General features: G+C 36.5%; 1 protein-coding gene and 1 non-coding gene across 2 annotated transcripts in view; one reads left to right on the top strand and one right to left on the bottom strand.

Moving 5' to 3' along the window:
* OCA2 (OCA2 melanosomal transmembrane protein) overlaps positions 1-20408 on the top strand; it is a 408608-nt gene that overhangs the window by 313969 nt on the left and 74231 nt on the right. The window lies entirely within an intron of this gene.
* LOC115517341 lies at positions 15832-15938 on the bottom strand. The gene has a single exon (XR_003969805.1). It is a non-coding gene; the product is annotated as a U6 spliceosomal RNA (small nuclear RNA).

The following is a 20408-nucleotide window of genomic DNA, read 5'->3' as shown; positions in this document are numbered from 1 at the left end:
TTGTTGATTGTTTCCTTTGCTGTGTAGAAACTTTTTATTTTGATGTAGTCTCAATAGTTTGCTTTTGCTTCCCTTGCCTTAGGAGACATATGTAGAAATAAGTTCTTATGGCCAATGTCAGAGAGATTACTGCCTGTGCTCTCTTGTAGGATTTTTATTTTCAGTTCTCACATCTATGACTAAACACATTTTGAGTTTATTTTTGTGTATGGTATAAAAAAGTGGTTCAGTTTCATTCTTTTTCATGTAGCTGTCCAGTTTTCCCAACAACAATTGTTCAAGAGACTGTCTTTTCCCCATTGCATATTCTTGCCTCCTTTGTTGAAGGAGATTTATAGTATTGACTTTATATTATATTTCATTGATCTTTGTATCTATTTTTTGCTGTTACCATACTGTTTTTGATACTACAGCTTTGTAATACAACTTGAAATTTGAAATTGTGTTACTTCCAGCTTTGTTTGTTTGTTTGTTTGTTTTCAAGATTGCTTTGACTGTTCAGGGTCTTTTGTGGTTCCATTTAAATTTTTTGGTTTGTTCTAGTGTTTTTTGGTTTGTCCTAGTGCTGTGAAAACTTTTGGTATTTTGATAGGGGTTGCATAAAATCTGTAGATTGCTTTGGGTAGTATGGACATTTTAACAATACACGTTCTTTCCATGAGCATGGAATATCTTTCCAATTGTTTGTGTCCTCTTCAATTTCTTTCATCAGTGTTTTATAGTGTTCAGAGTACAGGTCTTTTACCTCTTGGTTAAGTTCATTCCTTGGTATTTTTATTTTTTTGGTGCAATTATATTTCTCTTTCTGCAGCCTATTAATGTATAGAAATGCAACAGATTTCTATACATCGATTTTTTATCCTGTAACTTCACTGAATTTATCAATCCTAGCAGTTTTTTTGGTACAGTCTATATGGTTTTCTATTTAGAGTATTGTGTCATTTGTAAATAGTGGAAGTTTTACTTCCTTCCTACCAATTTGAATGATTTCTATTACTTTTTCTTGTCTGAGTGATGTGACTAGGACTTCCAGTAATATGTTGAATAAAAGTGGTAAGAGTGGGCATCCTTGTCTTGTTCCTGACCTTAGGAGGAAAGCTCTCAGTTTTTCCCCCATTGAAGATGATGTTCACCTTGGGTTTTCTATGTATGGCCTTATTATGTTGAGGTATGTTCCCTCTAAACCTACTTTGTTGAGGATTTTTTCCATGAATGGATGTTGTACTTTATCAAATGCTTTTTCTGCATCTATTGAAAGGACCATATGGTTCTTGTCCTTTCTTTTATTAATGTGGTTTATCACACTGATTGATATGAGAATATTGAACCACCCTGGCAACCCAGGAAGAATTCCCACTTAATCGTCGTGAATGATTTTTTTTCATGTATTGTTGGATTCAGTTTCCTAATATTTTGTTGAGGATTTTTTGCATTTATGTTCATCAGAGAAATTAGCCCATAGTTCTCTTTCTTCCTAGTGTCTTTATCTGCTTTTGGTATCAGGGGAATGCTGGCTTCATAGAATGAATTTTGAAGTTTTCCTTCCTCTTCTATTTTTTTGGAATAGCTTGAGAAGAATAGGTATTAACTTCTTTAAATGTTTGATAGAATTCATCTTGAAGATCTCTGGTTCTGGACTTCTGTTTCTTGGGAGTTTTTTGATTGCTGACTTAATTTCATTGCTGGTGATTGGTCTGTTCAAAATTTCTATTTCTTCCTGATTTAGTTTTGGGAGGTAATATGTTTGTAGGAATTTATCCATTTCTTCTAGGCTGTCCATTTTGTTGGTGTATAATTTTTCATAATATTCTCTTACAGTCCTTTGTATTTCTGTAGTGTTGGTTGTTATTTCTCTTCTTTCATTTCTGATTTTGTTTATTTGAGCCCTCTCTCTCTCTCTCTCATTCCCTCCCTCCCCTCCTTCTCTCTTTTATGAGCCTGACTTATCAATTTTGTTGATCTTTTTCATGACCAGCTCCTGATTTCATTGATCTGTTCTATTGTATTTTTAGTTTTTATTTATTTCTACTATAATCTTTATTATAGTTTCCTTCTTTCTACTGTTTTGGGATTTTTTTTTCTAGCTCCTTTAGGTGTAATGTTAGGTTGCTTGAGATTTTCTTGCTTCTTGAGGTAACCCCGTATGACTATAAACCACCATCACAGAACCCTCTTAGAATCCCCTACTTTTGCTGCATGCCACAGATTTTGGACTGTTGTGTTTTCATTTTTATTTGTCTCAATGTATTTTTTAAATTTACTCTTTGCTTCTTCTTTGACCCATTCATTGTTTAGTAGCATGTTATTTAACCTCAATGTATATGTGCTCTTTTCATATATTTTCTTGTGGTTTATTTGTAGTCTCAAAGCATTGTGATCAGAGAAGATGCATGGTATGACTTTGATCATTTTGAATTTGTTGAGACTTGTTTTGTGGCCTAATATATGTTATCTATTCTGGATAATGTTCAGTGTGCACTTGAAAAGAATGTGTATTCTTCTGTTTTAGGATGGAATGTTCTGAACATATCTGTTAAATCCATCTGGCTCAATGTGTCTTTCAAAGTTACCATTTCCTTGTTGACTTTCTGTGTGGATGATTTATCCATTGATGTAAGTGAGGTGTTAAAGTTCCTTACTTTTACTGTATAACTATCAATTACTTCCTTTATATTTGTTATTGACTACTTTATGTATTTGTGTACTTTCATTTTGGGCGCCTAAATATTTAGAATTGTTGTATCTTCTTGTTAGATTGTATTCTTTATTATTATGTAGTGTCCTTCTTTATCTCTTGTTACAGTCTTTGTTTTAAAGTCTAATTTTGCCTAATATAAATATTGGTACTCTGAGTTTCCTTTGTTTTCCATTTTCATGATAAATGTTTCTCTACCCCCTTACTTTCAATCTGCAGGTATCTTTAGGTCTGAAATGAGTCTCTTGTAGGCATATAGATGGGTCTTGCTTTTTTTATTTTTTCCATCACCCTATGTCTTTGATTGGAGCATTTAGTCCATTTACATTCAAGGTAATTATTGATAGATATGTACTTATTGTAATTTTGTTACTTGTTTTATTGCTGTTTTTGTAGTTCTTCTCTGTTCCTTTCTTTCCTTATCCTCTTCTCTCACAATAAGTTGGCTTTCTTTAGTGATATATTGGATTCCCCTGTATTTATGTTTGGCATATCTATTACTGGTTTTTGATTTGTGGTTACTATTAGGTTTGTATATAATATCTTCTGCATATAGCAGTCCATATTAAGTTGATGGTTGCTTAAGTTTGAAGCCATTCTTTATTCATCACCCTGGCACATTTTAGGTATATGGTGTCACATTTTGTGAGTCCTTTCACTGCTTTATACAGATATACTTATTTTCCTGCTTTGATGCTTTCTACTTTTGTTACTCTTACTTATGGTATTTCCTTTCAACTCAAATAGTCCCTTTTAAAATTTCTTGTAGGGCCGGTTTAGTGGTCATGAACTCCTTTAACTTTTGTTTGCCTGGGCAACTCTTTATCCTCCATCTACTAGGAATGATAGCCTTGCTGGACAGAATATTATTTATGGCAGATTTTTTCCTTTCAGTACTTGAATATATCATGCCACTTCCTTCTGGCCTGCAAAATTTCTGCTGAGAAATCTGCTGACTGCCTTGTGGGGTTTCCCTTGTAGTGATCTGTTCTCTTTGCTCCTGCTGCTTTTAAAATTGTCTCTTTATCACTACTTTTTGCCATTTTACCTACTATATGTCTTGGTGTGGACTTCCTTGGGTGGATTTTGTTGAGGGCTCTCTGTGCCTCCTGGATCTGCATTTCTGTTTCCTTCCCCAGATTCAGGAAGTTTTTGGTGAACATTTCTTCCAATAAATTGTCTTCTCTCTTTTCTTTTTCTTATCCTCTGGGATCCCTGCAATAAAAATGTTATTATTCCTGATGGTGTAGCTGAGTTCTTTAAGTCTATTCTCATTTTGCACAACTTTTTTCCCTTTCACCTGCTCAGCTTGATTGCTTTCCATTCTCTTTCCTTCAGGTCACTGATTTGTTATTCTGCTTCATTTAGTCTGCTATTTATTACATCTAGTATATTTTTAATTTCATTCATTATGTTCTTCATGTCTGGTTCCTTTTTATCTCTTTGTTAAGGTCTCAATGGTGTCTTCCATGCTTTCCAAGTCCTGTGTGTATATCTTTATGATAAATATTTTAATTTCTCTACCACGCATATTACTTATTTCCATTTCTCTTAGGTCTTTTGCAGTGATTTTGTTGTGTTATTTCATTTAAGACATATTCCTTTGTCTCCTCATTTTGTCTCTTTGAGTCTTTTTCTCTGTGTTAGGAAAGTCAGCTATGTCTCCTGCTCTTGAAAGTGCTGTCCTTATGAAGAAGAGGTCCTGTAGTGCCCTGCAGTGCAATGTCCCCTGTTTCCTGGAACGTGGTGCTTCAGGGATATCTCCTATGTGTGTTGTGTGCATCCTTCTGTTGTGACTGAGCTGCTTTTTCCTTCAGTCTTGTTGTCTGCAGTTACTCTTTTTGCCTGTTGTGGGCAGTGTTTGGTTCCTGTGGTGTTAATGAGCCAGTCTGGGGTCACCTTGGGCTTAAGTTGAGTCAGCCCACGTGTTCACCAGAGATGTAGTAGCACCAAACTGCTTGGTGCCTTTCCTATGTTGTCCCAAGAAGTTTTTGTTGGTGGGCAGAGCCTGGATTAAGACCAGCTGTCTGCCCCCACCACACTGCTGGGGCTGCAGTCTGGCTTATGTGTGTTTATCTTTCCCTTTCCCTGGGGCAGACATTACTTTGGAGTGGTTCTGGCCACTGTTGGGGCTGCTTGCACAGTGCTAGGTTTGTGGCACTTCTTTGGATGGGCTCCAGGCAAGAGTTTATTAGAGGGGGGGAAGATCCACACATGTGTTGTGTGCAGTGTTAGCAAGGTTTACCTGCTGGTCCTCTGTGAGAGAACTGCTACCGCTGCTGCCACTGGGACCAAAGCCTACCAGTTTGGAGGGGGTAGGTCACATGTGCAGGGGCAGAGCATGCAGTTTTAGCAAGGTTTGCATGATCCCCTTGGGGAGGGGACCCATAGTGCCAGGATTGAGGCTGGAGGGGGCAGATTTGCTAAAGCATGGGGAGGGGGGTGTAAGCAAGTTGTTAGTGAATGTTTGTGCTGCACTGGTTCCCACAGGTGGCCTGTGTTTATGCTGAAGGGGTAGGGAAATGGCATTTTTCTCCTGGAGGAGTTTTTCCTAATGGTCTCTGATTCTCCAGGATAAGTTATGAAATGAGTAAATAACTCTCCCTCCTATATGCCCCAGGTGTTTTTTAAAACTGCTGCTTCAGTGCTGTATCTCTGTGGGCTCTTTGTTGTACTATCTGTTTAATGGCAGGGACTTAATTTCTTAATGCCATCTAGACTCTTCCAGAGCCCAGCTTGCTGATTTTTAAAATTCCAGATTTTGAGTCCCACTGGTTGTAAGAACTCATGAAACTCAGTCCCTCTTTTTTTCAAAGCCAAATGTTATGGGGATTCATCTTCCCCATGCAGGTTTCCCAGTGTGATAGTCTGCGTCTCTCCCTTGTCCGCACCCAGGGCGTCCTCCCTCTGGTGAAAGGCCTGCAGTCCATTTGGCTTCCCACCACATCTCTGCCTTTCCAATCCTGTTCAGTGTGGCCTTTTCTATATATTTTGTTGTAGGGTTTGTTCTGCCAGTCTTTGGGCGGTTTTCTGACCGGTGTGAGTGATATCTAGTTATATCCATGGGAGGAGGTGAGGTTAGCATCTTCCTACTCCATCTTCTTTTCAGCCTTTCCTAAATTTTTCATTCTTAATGGCAGATGAAATAAGTGTTTTACAGTCTTTGATTTGATGAGATATAGTACAATTTTTCAGTCTAAGCATTTTTATTTTTACTCCAGTGGAGAAAAGGAAATGTGGCTGGAAGGAAAAGCACTAGGTGGGCAGTCAGGAACTCCTCCTCCCAGCTTTGCTTCTGTACTGACCAGCTCAGTAAGTTGGCCATGTCACTTTTTACTGGAATTTCCCCTTCTCTTCTGGGAAAACAGGATGAAAGATAAGTCTGGGATCTCAGTGCTTGCAGCAACCCCTCAGGTTGCTGCCTCAGCTAGCAGATGGCACTTGTTGCCAGGACTCACCAATGTATGGAATCTGGGCTGCAAGTGCAGCATGTGAGGAGCTGAGGCCTGAGTGCCTTTAATTTATCTTTGAAGTTTAATATTTTTACAGAGATATGCCCTGGAGTTGATTGTTGTGTCAATTTTTCTCAGGTATTTAATGTGCCCTTCTAGTAGACTTGTCTTGTAGTCTTGTCTAGTACAAGTCTTGTAGACTTGTAGACTCAAGTTTCTTTCCTTTCCTTTTCATTTTTTTTTTAGCTTCAGAAAGCTTTCTTGGATCATTTTTAACTGTTAATATACATTGTTTCATGAGTCTGTTCATTTTGGATCTTCTTGGCTTGTCTTCTATTTCAATCACTTTCCCTTGGACTGAGGTTATTAACTTAATTTATTTTTACACCCTTGTTTACTTTCTTCTTTCTTCAATGTCTCTTACTAATTTTTCATTTTACTATATTTTTCTATATATTCTAAATTATATTCCTTATAATTATAATATAATAATAATATATGACTATATATTTTAAATTATATTCCTTATAATTTAATCTTTGTTTCTGATATGATTTGGTCTTTTGATTTATCATTTTATTTCTTCATGTTTTTGTCTATTTATGTTTTTAGCATTTGGGTTTGTGGCTTAAGGTGTTCTTTTTGTTGCTGTTTTTTTTTCTTCATATTTCCATGTGCTTATTCAAGATATATAGTTCTGTATAGAATCTAATGCAGTTTTATTTTCTAGTTCATATTTAGCCTTTTAGAGAAATCTTTATCAGTTTCAGTATTTAGATTCTCATGTTCTGTTGTTTTCTTATGAAAGCCTTGCGTAGGTGAAATCTGCCTTTATCCACGTGCTTTCATGGATGGGTTTGGCCTTTGGGGTCAAAGGAATTTGAAGATTCCTAGTCTAGAGCACACCCTCTGTGGTCAGTGCCATGGACTGCAGTTTTTTAAAGATGATTTCATTTTATTTATTTTTTGTAGGTGAGGGAATGTCTATCAATTTTTGGTTCTTTTTGTCTTATAAGATTATTTCCTCCTCTTGCTCCCTTTCCCTTCTCATCCCAAACTCCAATGAGCATTCCTGCCTTCCTTTCTGCTTTCTTCTCTCCCAGAAAGGATATGTGTCAAGGCTGCTGCCTGTTATTCTGTGCATGTTTGCATCCTTTCTCCGTTGTCTCTGCTCTGATTGAGCAGGATTATTTTTCAGCATTTTAACACTTAGCTTGGACTTACTTTTTATAGCTTTTGTTATTCACTCATCCTTATAAACTTAATTCCCTTTTTTCTTTTTCATGAAGTTTTCTGATTCCTTTAGCAATTTGTAAAGACCTGGGGCAGGGGCTTGAGAGACAGTTATGCTGGGAATTGGTGTTTATTTCTTTGCTGACAAGTAATGTAAAATTTATGGTGCTCTCTGTCTTCTAGTTAGTTATGTTGAAGGTGTGGTATCTACGTGGTTTTATTTGTACTTCTTACTGATCTGTAGAGTTTATTGTGAGCTGTGTGGAGAGCTTTGGATTTTGGTGGCTGTCATCACCTTGGCCACCAGAAGTCCTGCCCTCCTTCTGAAGTAATAGTGGTATTACTCATTTATCCCTTGTGATCTTTTGTGATGACTGTAGGGATACAATAGAATTTTATCTTGTTCTCTTTGGAGTGGATTATTTTTTAAATGAAGATTATTCTCATGTTGAATTCTCTCACTGAACAGGAAAATAGTTTTCATGGTATTCTCCTCCATGGGACACACCTCCATGGGGTACCCTTCATAAAACATACTTTATAGGGCATTCCTTCATTTGACACATGGGTCACATAGGGCTATTTGACACATGGGTCAAATAAAAGTTGTTTCATCAATTAATGATGCAGATTTTTACCATTTCTTTAAATTTAGAGACAAAACAAGATGAATTTTATAGTGTAAATTAACCTCCACATAGTTTTTATCATTTGCTCTTTTGTTTCCTTTTGAGATTTATTGGAACACAGCTAACTCTTGTGAGGATTTAAAAAAATGAACAAGTTGGTAAATTAAAATTTTTTTAACGTTTATTTATTTTTGAGACAGAGAGAGACAGAGCATAATGGGGGAGGGTCAGAAAGAGGGAGACACAGAATCTGAAACAGGCTCCAGGCTCTGAGCTGTCAGCACAGAGCCTGACGCGGGACTCGAACTCATGGACCGCACGATCATGACCTGAGCTGAAGTCGTCCGCTTAACTGACTGAGCCACCCAGGCGCCCCAACAAGTTGGTAAATTAAATTAAAGAGAAAAAATATCCAGAAAATAAACTATTTAGAAACTAGTATTCTAAAAGCAACATTTGAAAATGTCTTGCCTTTGTTCAGTATGACTCAGAAAGATCACAAACATTGATTAACATTAAATTAAGATAAAGTTCTTTGGCCACTAGATTTTATGAAGTGTTCATTCTAGATCTTTTTTGAAGGATATACTGGTGGACACTTATATTTTCTCAAATGTCAAAACTGATCTAACATAATATATTTTTTAGGTTCATCTCTATGTTAATTGTGCTGCTATAAACTCACTGAACCAGAAGTCAAATCATTTCTTTCCTTGTGAGAGTTAAAATCATGAACATCAGATCAATATTTTCTGAATATAAATTACAAGTTAGTCTCATCCATACACTAAGTTTGTTAAGAAAGAAAGGGTTATTTGCATGTAACTGTTTCCTAGTTAGAGCAGAAGTGGTCCTCAGATTTCCCTGAGGAGACAGGCCTGTTTTGTGTCTGAAGGAATACTCAAACCCACCCACCCCTCATTCTCCTGCCCTTATTCAAACATAAGGAACACATTTTGTTGGTTTGCACTGAGACATAAAATCTTCAGCCTTAGAGTTAAACCAGTTGTGTAGATTAGCATATTCTTGAACACTTCGAAGCAGTAATCCTGAGTATCGCTACTATAAGGGGGAAGGAGTTGGGCAGGCTTAGAGCACTGGAGAGCTATTTGAGACTTTTGAAGGTAAAAGAGTTCCAAAAAGGCCAAGAGAGCCATAATAGCCCAAGATACCCAGCCAGAGGATGCCATGAGAGGTAATGCAAAGAATGTTCTACTAAGTATTTATTGATTTTGTTTTCCATTTTAATGGAAACAATTACCCTGTTTTGACTTGGAGTAATCCCCCTTTCCTCACTAATGCACTTTCCAGGAAGGTATGTCCCAGGATGGGGGGAGGGACCCAAGGCAATTAAGGAACAATTGAAGGATGGCACATAACTCAAAGGAAAGATGGCACAGTTTTTGACCAGCACCAAAAACTGTTGAGGTTGTTGGAGACGTAAAGTTCCTTCCACTAGACAAGGGTAATATAGAAAGCCTGAAGATGTTGTATGACATTACTAAGAAGCCTGAATCTGGGCTCAACCTAGAGGAACCAGAGTCTGGGAAAGGATCTCGATATCCTTGTTATCTCTATCCCTGTTATTGTGGCTGCATAACAAGTTACACCAAAATGTAGTGGCTTCAAGAAGCAGCAATAATTATTTTGCTCTTTAATTGTACTATCTTTGCAGGACTTGAAAGAACCAGTTTGTTTCTGTTCCACTCAGAATCATGAAGGGCTACTCAAAGGCTGGAGACTAGAATCATGTGAGGCTTGCTTACTTACTTGTCTTATGGCTGGGCTGTGGAGATTCAAAGACTTAGAGGTTGAATTGACTGAGGCATCCTAGGCATCAGTCTGTAACTCTATGTCACAGGCTCTCCCAAATTCAGAGGAAGGAACCTCCAAATAGAAGAGTAGCCATGTCACATGGTAAGAAGAGCATGAGGGATAGACCATATTGGTGCATCCAAATTTGGAAAATACAAGGTGCCAGGTCATTTTATCTACCCCCAGACTTGTAGCTCACATCATCTCATAACTCGCCTTCTGCTTAACCATTCTGTATTGGACTTTATGTCACTTGTAACTATAAGAGTCCTTAGTTATACAGAGACCCAAAGAAATGTCACCATTTTATGATCTTTTTCAAGAACTCATACTGATATAGTTGTCTTAATCAGGTGAGTGATTTGATCAAAATTGGTCCTTATTTTCTGTGTTCCATTATATCTAGAAGGCCCAAGTTTTTATTGAAGATGGTTTTCAAGAGCCAGGCATTTCTTCATTTGAACTTCCTAGATTTTTTTTTTTTTTTTTTTTTTTGTAATTTTTTTTTTTTAACGTTTATTTATTTTTGGGACAGAGAGAGACAGAGCATGAACGGGGGAGGGGCAGAGAGAGAGGGAGACACAGCATCGGAAACAGGCTCCAGGCTCTGAGCCATCAGCCCAGAGCCCGACGCGGGGCTCGAACTCACGGACCGCGAGATCGTGACCTGGCTGAAGTCGGACGCTTAACCGACTGCGCCACCCAGGCGCCCCGAACTTCCTAGATTTTGTGACAATGTGTTGTCCACTTTGGCTTATTGCATAGGTCACACTCTGGAACTCATGGCCAAGTTATATAGGAGATGGTATTTGTTACAACAATGTACTGTTAAATACTTTGTCTCTCCTGTGGCTGTACTCCTTGTCAGCAGCCGCTGGTTGCTATGGAAGACAGGTAGAGAAGCTGTTTCAGCAAAATTCTGCCATCACCAGGAAATGTTTTTTGTCCTCACATCAATCAATTCTCCAACTCTCTGACACCATCTGTGTATCCTATAATTCAATTCAATTCTAACTATCTAGAGTTAGCACATACTTGCAGGTTTAAGGGCTCAATCCACAAGGCTGCCCCACTTCAGATGCCAGTTGCAAGTCCCCAGGCTACCCACACTTCTACAAAGTTGGAAGTTTCCATAACCCCCCTTTTCAGGTTTAATAATTTGCTACAAAAGCTCACAGAACTCAAGAAAGCACTTTAATTATATTGCCAGTTTATTTTAAAGGGTACAAATGAATAGCCAAATGAAGAGGTACATAGGGAAAACTCTTGAAGAGTCCCCCAGTACAGGTGCTTCTCTTCCTGTGGAGTTGGGGTATGTCATCCTCCTAGTATGTAGATGTGTTTACCAACCCAGTAATTCCCAGAACCCTGTTGTTTAGGGGGTTTTATAGGAGTTTTATTATGTGGACATGATTGTGGCCATTGGTGATTGACTCAGTATCCAGCCTCTCTCCTCTCCCTGAAGGCTGGAGAGTGGGGCTGAAATTTCCAAGTTTCTAATCAAGGCTTAGTCTTTCTGGTGACTGGTTCCCATCCTGAAACTATCCAGATGCCTACCATAAGATGCCTCATTAGAACCAAGACACTCTTATCACCTTTATCCATCATGGAATTCCAAGATATTTAGGAGCTGTATGACAGGAACTGGGGACAGACACCTACTATCTTTCTAACTGTTCACCACTAGGAAAAGGGCATGGAATGTGCCTGCTGTGTGTGATGGTACATCAACTAGGTGTTCACAGAGGACAACGCAGCTTTGTATAGAGACCATCCACCAAAGCAGGGATGAAATGTGTGCTGAGAAAGCCATTCACTATCAGTATTTCTTTATATGCTAACATTTTATTCTCTAAAATATAAAATTGAAAGATAATATCATGGAGTTGTCTAATGGGAAATTTCCCTATGTCTTTGCATTGATCAAGTTTCCTACAACTGGAAATAAATTCAGTGGGACCATTTGTAGCCTAAGTGATCGTATTTATTTATTTATTTATTTATAATTTTTTAATATGAAATTTATTGTCAAATTGTTTTCCATACAACACCCAGTGCTCATACCAAAAGGTGCCCTCCTCTATACCCATCACCCACCCTCCCCTCCCTCCCCCCCATCAACCCTCAGTTTGTTCTCAGTTTTGTTTTTTTTTTTAATTTTTTTAACGTTTATTTATTTTTGAGACAGAGACACAGAGCATGAACGGGGAGGGTCAGAGAGAGGGAGACACAGAATCCGAAACAGGCTCCAGGCTGTCAGCACAGAGCCCGACGTGGGGCTCAAACTCACGGACTGCGAGATCGTGACCTGAGCCGAAGTCGGCAGCTCAACCGACTGAGCCACCCAGGCGCCCCTGTTCTCAGTTTTTAAGAGTCTCTTATGCTTTGGCTCTCTCCCTCTCTTACCTCTTTTTTTCTCCCCCTCCCCCATGGATCTGTTAAGTTTCTCAGGATCCACATAAGAGCGAAAACATATGGTATCTGTCTTTCTCTGTATGACTTATTTCACTTAGCTTAACACTCTCCAGTTCCATCCACGTTGCTACAAAAGGCCATATTTCATTCTTTCTCTTTGCTAAGTGATTGTTTTTATGCAAATTGTTTTCAATGTATTATTGACTGAATGGCAGAGAATTCTTAATTCCAACCATTATGGAATTCAGAAATAATGAGCAAATTAAGATAATTTAAAATGACTAAAAAAGGCATAAGAGACTTAATAGACTTAAAAGGATGAAGAAGTAAATGCCTTTGTAGAGTAGAAAATGGTGAGGTGGAGGTCAGATTAGTCCCAAGACAGCTTTAGTCATATTCTACAGTCTCCACAAACAAAAAGCACATCTGGTAACTTCCTGGAAACAACAATGGAATGCAGTTCAGTGCTTATGGATGGCAGAAATGCTGTCTATTCCTCATGTATCCTTTCATGGCAGACAGCATGTTTATTGGCTTTTAAAAATATATATTCAAGTTAGTTAACATACAATGTAGTCTTGGCTTACATATGACACCCAGTGCTCATCCCAAAAAGTGCCCTCCTTAATGCCCATTACCCATATAACCCATCCCCTCAAGCAACCCTCAGTTTATTCTCTGTATTTAAGAATCTCTTATCGTTTGCCTCCCTCTCTGTTTTTATCTTATTTTTCCTTTCCTTCCCCTATGTTTATCTGTTGAGTTTCTCAAATTCCACATATGAGTGAAATTATATGATATCTATCTTTCTCTGACTGACTTATTTAGCTTAGCATAATACCATGTAGTTCCATCAATGTTTCAAATGGCAAGATTTCATTCTTCTAAATTGCTAGGTAGTATTCCATTATATATATATACACATACATATCACATCTTCTTTATCCATTCATCAGTTGATGGGCATTTGGATTCTTTCCATAATTTGGCTATTGTTAAATTTTTGAAGAAAAGGGAGCTTGGTCTAAACTTTCCCCCTTGGAATATGCTATTTTGAAAAGTAATGAAATGAAAACTTTTTAAAAAATATTTATTTATTTTGGAAGGAGAGAGAGAGAGAGAGAGAGACAAGCATGAGAAGGGGAGGGGCAGAGAGAGGGAGATATGGAATCTGAAGCAGGCTACAGGCCCCCAGCTGTCAGCACAGAGCCTGATGAGGGGCTTGAACTCACGAACCGTGAGTTCATGACCTGAGCCGAAGTTGGACGCTCAACCGACGGAGCCACCGAGATGCCCCTGAAATAAAAACTTTTAATTATGAATTTAGATATTTACATTAACAAAGATTCACATTCTTTACTTATAAAATGATACATTTATGAACAACTAAATTTAATGAATTTTAATTATATATTTATATTTAACGAATGTTTAATGAATATTCATTGTGTAAATAACATTCATTTATGTTCATCTGTTCTGTCAACACATATTTGTCACTATCAAGATGTAAGCTCAAGTAGTGCATAGGTAAACCAGACAGACAATGGTCCTGCTGAGCTTGGAGTCTGGCCAGGTGAAGAGCAATACACACAAGTAAGCATATACTACATGAATTATCCACAATGTGAACAAATGCTACTATGCTAAAAATATTAATTTTCTGAGATTGGAAATAGTCCCAAGGAGGCCAATTGTGTATAGTCTCTCAGGAAACAAAGCAACTACTATCACTCTGGTGCAGGAGGCTTTGGGGGAGCCCTGAGAGAGGCTGCATACTTCACCTCATAAATTCAATGGAGAGAGACTGGGTTTATTTCAGGTGTGATGGGAACACACAGAAGGGCTTTAAGCAGGAAAACAATGTGATGTTATTTTTATTTTGAAAAGACCACTTTCACTGCAGTGTAGTGAGCAGATTGGAGGAGTCAAGAGTAGCAGCAGAGAGACCAGTTAGAGGCTGAGGTCTGAGGCAAGGGATTCACCTTGGGAAGAGAAGGTGAGGAAAACGAGCTACAGTTTGGAGATGGAATCAGCAGGGCTTAATGATGGAGAGAAGGCATGTAACTTGGGCAGCGTGGGGGGTGGGGGGAGGAGTTGCAATAACCTGGGGAGCAGACATTTGACATTAGCCCTGGATGATATAGGAGAAGGAGAAGAAAGAATACAGGATGCACTCTTAGTCAGGATTCTTGGTTGTGGGTAACAGAAGCCTGTATCAAATTAGCCTGGGCAAGAGGGATAATGGAACAGCAATCTACCAACTCTGGATGGGCAGTGTCTTGAGCTTCAGAGACAATAGGAGCCAGACCTTGCTCTCCCCATCTTTCACCACTGCCTCATTCAGTGTGGGGCTCTTAGGGAATGGCCACCCACAGCTGCAGAGATGAACTGAAATAGGCTCCCTCTAGCATCCTTTTAAAAATTCCCAGTGAAGGGCTCTAAATGGTCTAAATTAGGTTAGGTGCCACTCTTGGACCGGGGCTTTGACACTTAGTCCCAGCTGTTTTAGTGTGTATCCAGGCCTCTTGTTGAGGCCAGTCACCAGGTGATACATTCACCATGGGGGAACAGGTATGCTTCCCAGAAAAGGGGGGTGGATGCTGTTTGGAGAGTCAAAACAATAGGCATCCACCATGTGTGTGTGGCGGGTGAGGAGGACACTGGAGAAGTCCCTGTCTGCCTCTCAGCATCAAACTCCCCAGGCACTGACACTGCTGATGCTTTTACTCTCAACATTCCCTCAAAGAATCTTACAGAAACAGCTCTCAATTGGTGTTTCCTGACCTTACCAAAAGGGCAAACCCTCCACTTTGAGCCAGCCCACTTCCCTGAGCACTCTACCATAAACAAGCTTTCCTTTCCCATGGAGACACAATGCTACCCTTTGATATAATAAGTTCCAATCTTTATTTGGATCCACTGCCAGTTTGGTGATCTGACAGACAGTCCTAGAGCTATATATATATATATATATATATATATTTTATATATTTATATTATATTATATTATATTATATTATATATATTAAATTTATTTTATATATTTAATATAATTATATATATTTATATATATATAAATCATTATAAAGTTGCCCATACAGTATGATATTTAAAATAGTATAGTATAATGATTTAAAAGTGCAAAAAATAATTTAACAATATTGTAAGACAACTTACTACTTTGAAAATAATTGTTCATTCTGAATCATTTACTTTTCAAAGTAACTTCTGTTATTTATGTTAAAATTGAGATTCTGACTAAAAATGACATTATACTAATAGAACATCCTTACTTTTAGAAATTTGATTTATTTCTGTTTATTCACCTCTCGTTTTAATAAGATATTCTATCTTGCTTTAATAAGGTTTTACTCTCTCTTCATATATAGATTTTGGACCTTTTCAACTTTTTCCTAGATGTTTTATTCTTTTGTTTAGCTGTTGTAAATTCAGTTGTTTTAATTTATGTCTTTCTTTACTCTTGATTCACAGCCTTGGAAAAACTGATTGATGGCTTTTTGTTTATCTTGAATTCGGCTGATATTTTTGATTCTCTCATGTTATTTATTTATTTATTTATTTATTTATATAAAATATGGAACACTTCATGAATCTGCATGTCATCATTGCACAGTGGCCATGCTAATCTTCTCTATAGCATTACAATTTTAGTATATGTACTGCTGAAGCAAGTATGATTCTCTCATGTTTTTTAAAAATTAAATTTTCTTGTATTTTCTTAGGAACATAATTATATCACCTGTAAATAGAATTTTCCTTTCTTCCTCAGAATTTATACCTTTTTAAAAAGAACATTCTGTTCATATTTTATGTATCAGAATCTCCAAAACAGTGTGCCAAATAGTAGTTACTGCAAATATTCTTACTTTCCTGCTTTTAATGGTAATTGTGCGTGTTACTGTTAAATATACTGCTGGTTTTTGCTAGTTTGTAAGTAGTTTTTAGTTATATTGTACTTTTTTGTCAATTAGCACTGCATTTCATTATATACTTTTTGTGCATCTGTTGATATAATTATATGATTTTTTCCCCATTAATTCATTATGTAATGAATCGTATTTCAGATTTTCTAATATCAGGTAATTCTTATATTTTTGGAATAAGTCTTATTTGGTATATTCCCTTTCCTTTTGAATGATTTTTATCAGAATTTTTAGATCTATGTTCATAAGTAAATATGGTCACAACTTTTCTTTTTTACTATATTAGGTTTTTACAGTTATTCTAGTTTCATCAAATGAAGCAAGGAGCTTTTTACAAATGAAATGGTAAATCCATTTGGATCTGATGTCTTACATTTTGCTAGGAAATAACTTTAAATTCTTTACTGTCTTTAAATTTATGGTCATATCTTCCTTATCTGTGGAAATACACACCCCATATAATTTTAAAATAGTCTGACATTATACATATATATGTATATGTATGTATGTATGTATGTATGTATGTATGTATATATGTATGTATATGTATTCTTTCTTTAATGAAACTTCTTAGAAGTTTGTATTTTTTTTAAGTTTATTTTGAGAGAGAGAGTGAATGAACACGAGTGGAATAGGGGCAGAGAGAGATGGAGAGAGAATTCCAAGCAGGCTCTGTGCTGTCAGTGCAGAGCCTGACAGGGGGCTCAAACCCATGAACCATGAGACAATGACCTGACCTGATCAAACCCATGAACCTGAGATCATGACCTGAGTCTTACCAAGAGTAGGACACTTAACTGAGCCACCAGGCATCCCAGAAGTTTATATTTGTATTTGAGGTTTCAGAAAATAGATTTTCGCCTTTTACCCTTTACATAATTTGTTTTTGTACTACATTATTTTCATTTTTTTATCTTAATCGACCCCTCTTTTGTAAACAATATTTATTGTGCTCTTTTATTATCTTATAGTGTTAAGTATTTTATTTTCAGCCCTTTAAAGGTAAAAAGTAATAAAAATATTTTTATATTTCACCTTTTGTACCTTTTCAGTGTACCATGAAGTGTATTAAATGTTTTTCATTTTATCACTTTCTATACTATTTACCATTCATTTTTATTTTTTTTAATTTAGGGGTTATTTAGAATATTTCTTAATTTTATGTAAGTTATTTTAATCAATTTTATTGCTGTTTCCTTTTTTTATATTGCATAGGTAATATTCAAATGGTTAAATAAATTAGAAAAAGTAGTACATTGAGAAGTCTTGTTCTTAGCCTATCACCATTTATTTCACTTTCTCTCCACCTCCTCATGTCTACTTTTATTACTTTCTTGTCCTTTTTCCAGTTTACTTTTCTGCAGACAGAGGAAACTCTTAAATGTATATCCTTATTTCACCCCACTTTCTTATACGTAAGTTAGCACATTATATGTGCTGCTCTGCATCTTGCTTTTTTCCTCCATACTATATATCCTAAGACCTCTCCATAGAGAATTTCCTCATTCTTTTTTTTATGTTCATTTCTTTTTTTTTTTTTTTTTTTTAAATTTTTTTTTCAACGTTTATTTATTTTTGGGACAGAGAGAGACAGAGCATGAACAGGGGAGGGGCAGACAGAGAGGGAGACACAGAATCGGAAACAGGCTCCAGGCTCTGAGCCATCAGCCCAGAGCCTGACGCGGGGCTCGAACTCCCGGACCGCGAGATCGTGACCTGGCTGAAGTCGGATGCTTAACCGACTGCGCCACCCAGGTGCCCCTGTATGTTCATTTCTAAGAGCTATATGTTAATGCATTGTCTGGATAGAATATAGTTTATTTAAATAATTTTTATTGATGGGTGCTTAAGTCATTTCCAAACTTGTGCTCTTTAGAAGGTAAAAAGGAGAAAGCATTGTAATGAGTAACTCTGTACATATATCAATTCCTAGATGTGGAATTTCAGGATTAAAGGGTAATACATTTATAATTTAATAAATGTTGTTAAATTGTTCTGCATAACAGTTTATAGTTGCTTTCTAACTAGCAATTTATGAGAATGCTTTTCTATTAAAATTAGTGAAGTAGAATACCTTTTTACAAGTTAAGGTACAGCTTCATTTCTTTTGAACTCTTCATATTTTTCTACATTTTTTGTGGCAGTATTAGACTCCTTAAATTGAGTTCGTTCATTCATTCATTCATTCATGAGTTTTAAAGGCTCTTTATAAATTACAAAGATGAATCTTTTGTGATTTGAGTTAAAAATACTTTTCCTAGTTTTCTTTTGCCTTTTGCCTGCCATCACCACCTCGTCTTTTTAAATTTGTCATGCAAAGTCATTTACGTTTCTTTATTCTGTTAAATTCATCAGTCTTTTTGTGTTTTATTTTATATATATATATATATATTTTTTTTTTTTTTTTTTTGAGAGAGAGAGAACATGAGCAAAAGTCGGGGGGAGGAGTAGAGGGAGGGAGAATCTTAACCAGGTTCCATGCTCAGCATTGATGTGATGCTGAGGGCTGATGTGGGGCTTGATCCCACAACCCTGGGATCATGACCTGAGCCAAAATCAAGAGTCAGACACTCAAGTGACTGAGCCACCTAGGCACCTCTTTTGTTTTAAATCATAATTTAAAAGGCCTGTCTACTCTAATGTTATAAAGCAATTTTCCCTTAGTTTCCTTCAAGATGTTTGTGATTGCATTTTATATATTTAAGTTATTGATCTATTTGGAATGTATTCTTGTATATGGTGTGAGAAATGGATCTAACTCATCTTTTGCAAGGTGGGTACCCAGGTCTCCCCAAATTCTTTACTAAAATGTTGATCTTCACCTCACTGATTTAATGTACCACCTTTATGATGAAAAAAACTCCTGTGGGGTTTGGGGTATATTGTGGCCATCCAACTGTGTTTTATGAGTTCAGTGTGGCATTACCACAAGGTTTACTTTGTTGAGACTTTATAGAATGTTTTACTATATGGCAGGGCAAATATCCCTTTATACTTTTCTGTTTCAATGTTTTTTTCTGGCTATTCTTATTTGTCTTTTCAGATGAGTTATAGAATTGCTCCTTTAGATTAATTAAAAAAAAACCTTGAAGCACCTGGGTGGCTCAGTCGGTTAAGCATCTGACTCTTGATTCTGGCTCAGGTCATGATCTCTTGGTTGTGAGATCAAGCCTGGAATCAAGTTCCACACTGAACATGGAGCGTACTTAAGATTCTCCCTACCTCTTCCTCTACCTCTTCCCTACTTGCACTCGCAGGCACTTTTCTCTGTCAGTAAACAAATAAACAAAAATAAATAAATGAATGAATAAATAAATAAATAAATATAAGTAAAATAAAAACAATTATTAATTTGATTAGGATTATAATAATGCTTGAATTAACTTTCAGATAATTGACATCTTTTTAATATCAAGTTCTTCTTTTAAAAGAACATTTTGTTGTTCAATTATAATTCATATTTAAAATTTTTCCACATCTGATTTACACAGTCATGATGTTTATTCCATAGTATATTTGCTCATCTAATATCAATTGTAAGTGGAATTGTATTTTCCATTATATCTTCTGATTGCAGTTTTCATATTTTACAGCTATTGATTTTTGATTATTAATATTATATGCTAATATTTTATTAAATTATAAAATATTAGGAGCACATATCGCCATTAAATGATAATTTCACCTATTATTTCCAGTTTTTATATTTTGCTTTTTTTCTTCCCTCTAATTGCATCGGTTTATAGCTCAAGTACAAGGTTAAAATAGCAATGATGTTAGTGGATATCTTTATCATTTGGTCATAGTATATTTTTTAATGTGATCTGGATTCAGTCTGCTAATATTTTATGTGGGAATTTTATATGGACATTAATAACTGAGTTAACATGTAGTCTTTTTAAAAAAATTGTTTGTTTGTTTAAGTACGCTACACACCCAATGTGGGTCTTGAACTCACAACCCTAAGATCAAGAGTCAGAAGCTTTCCCAACTAAGCCAGCCGGGTACCTCAACATGTAGTATTTATTGTATACTCTGTCAGATTTTGGAGTCAATCTTGTATTTCATAATATTGAGAGTTTTCTTTCTTTAGTTATTCTCTGAGACAATTTAAATTGCATTGGGCTTATCTGTTTTTCAAAGATTTGGTACAATTTTCCCTATGAAATTATTTGGACCTGAGACTTCTATTTTGGGGGAGAAGATATCTGTTTTACAGTTT

Source organism: Lynx canadensis, chromosome B3, assembly GCF_007474595.2.
Source record: "Lynx canadensis isolate LIC74 chromosome B3, mLynCan4.pri.v2, whole genome shotgun sequence".
Lineage (NCBI taxonomy): Eukaryota > Metazoa > Chordata > Mammalia > Carnivora > Felidae > Lynx > Lynx canadensis.
Note: the sequence above shows the minus strand (reverse complement) of the source record. Positions and strands in the feature narration are given on the sequence as shown.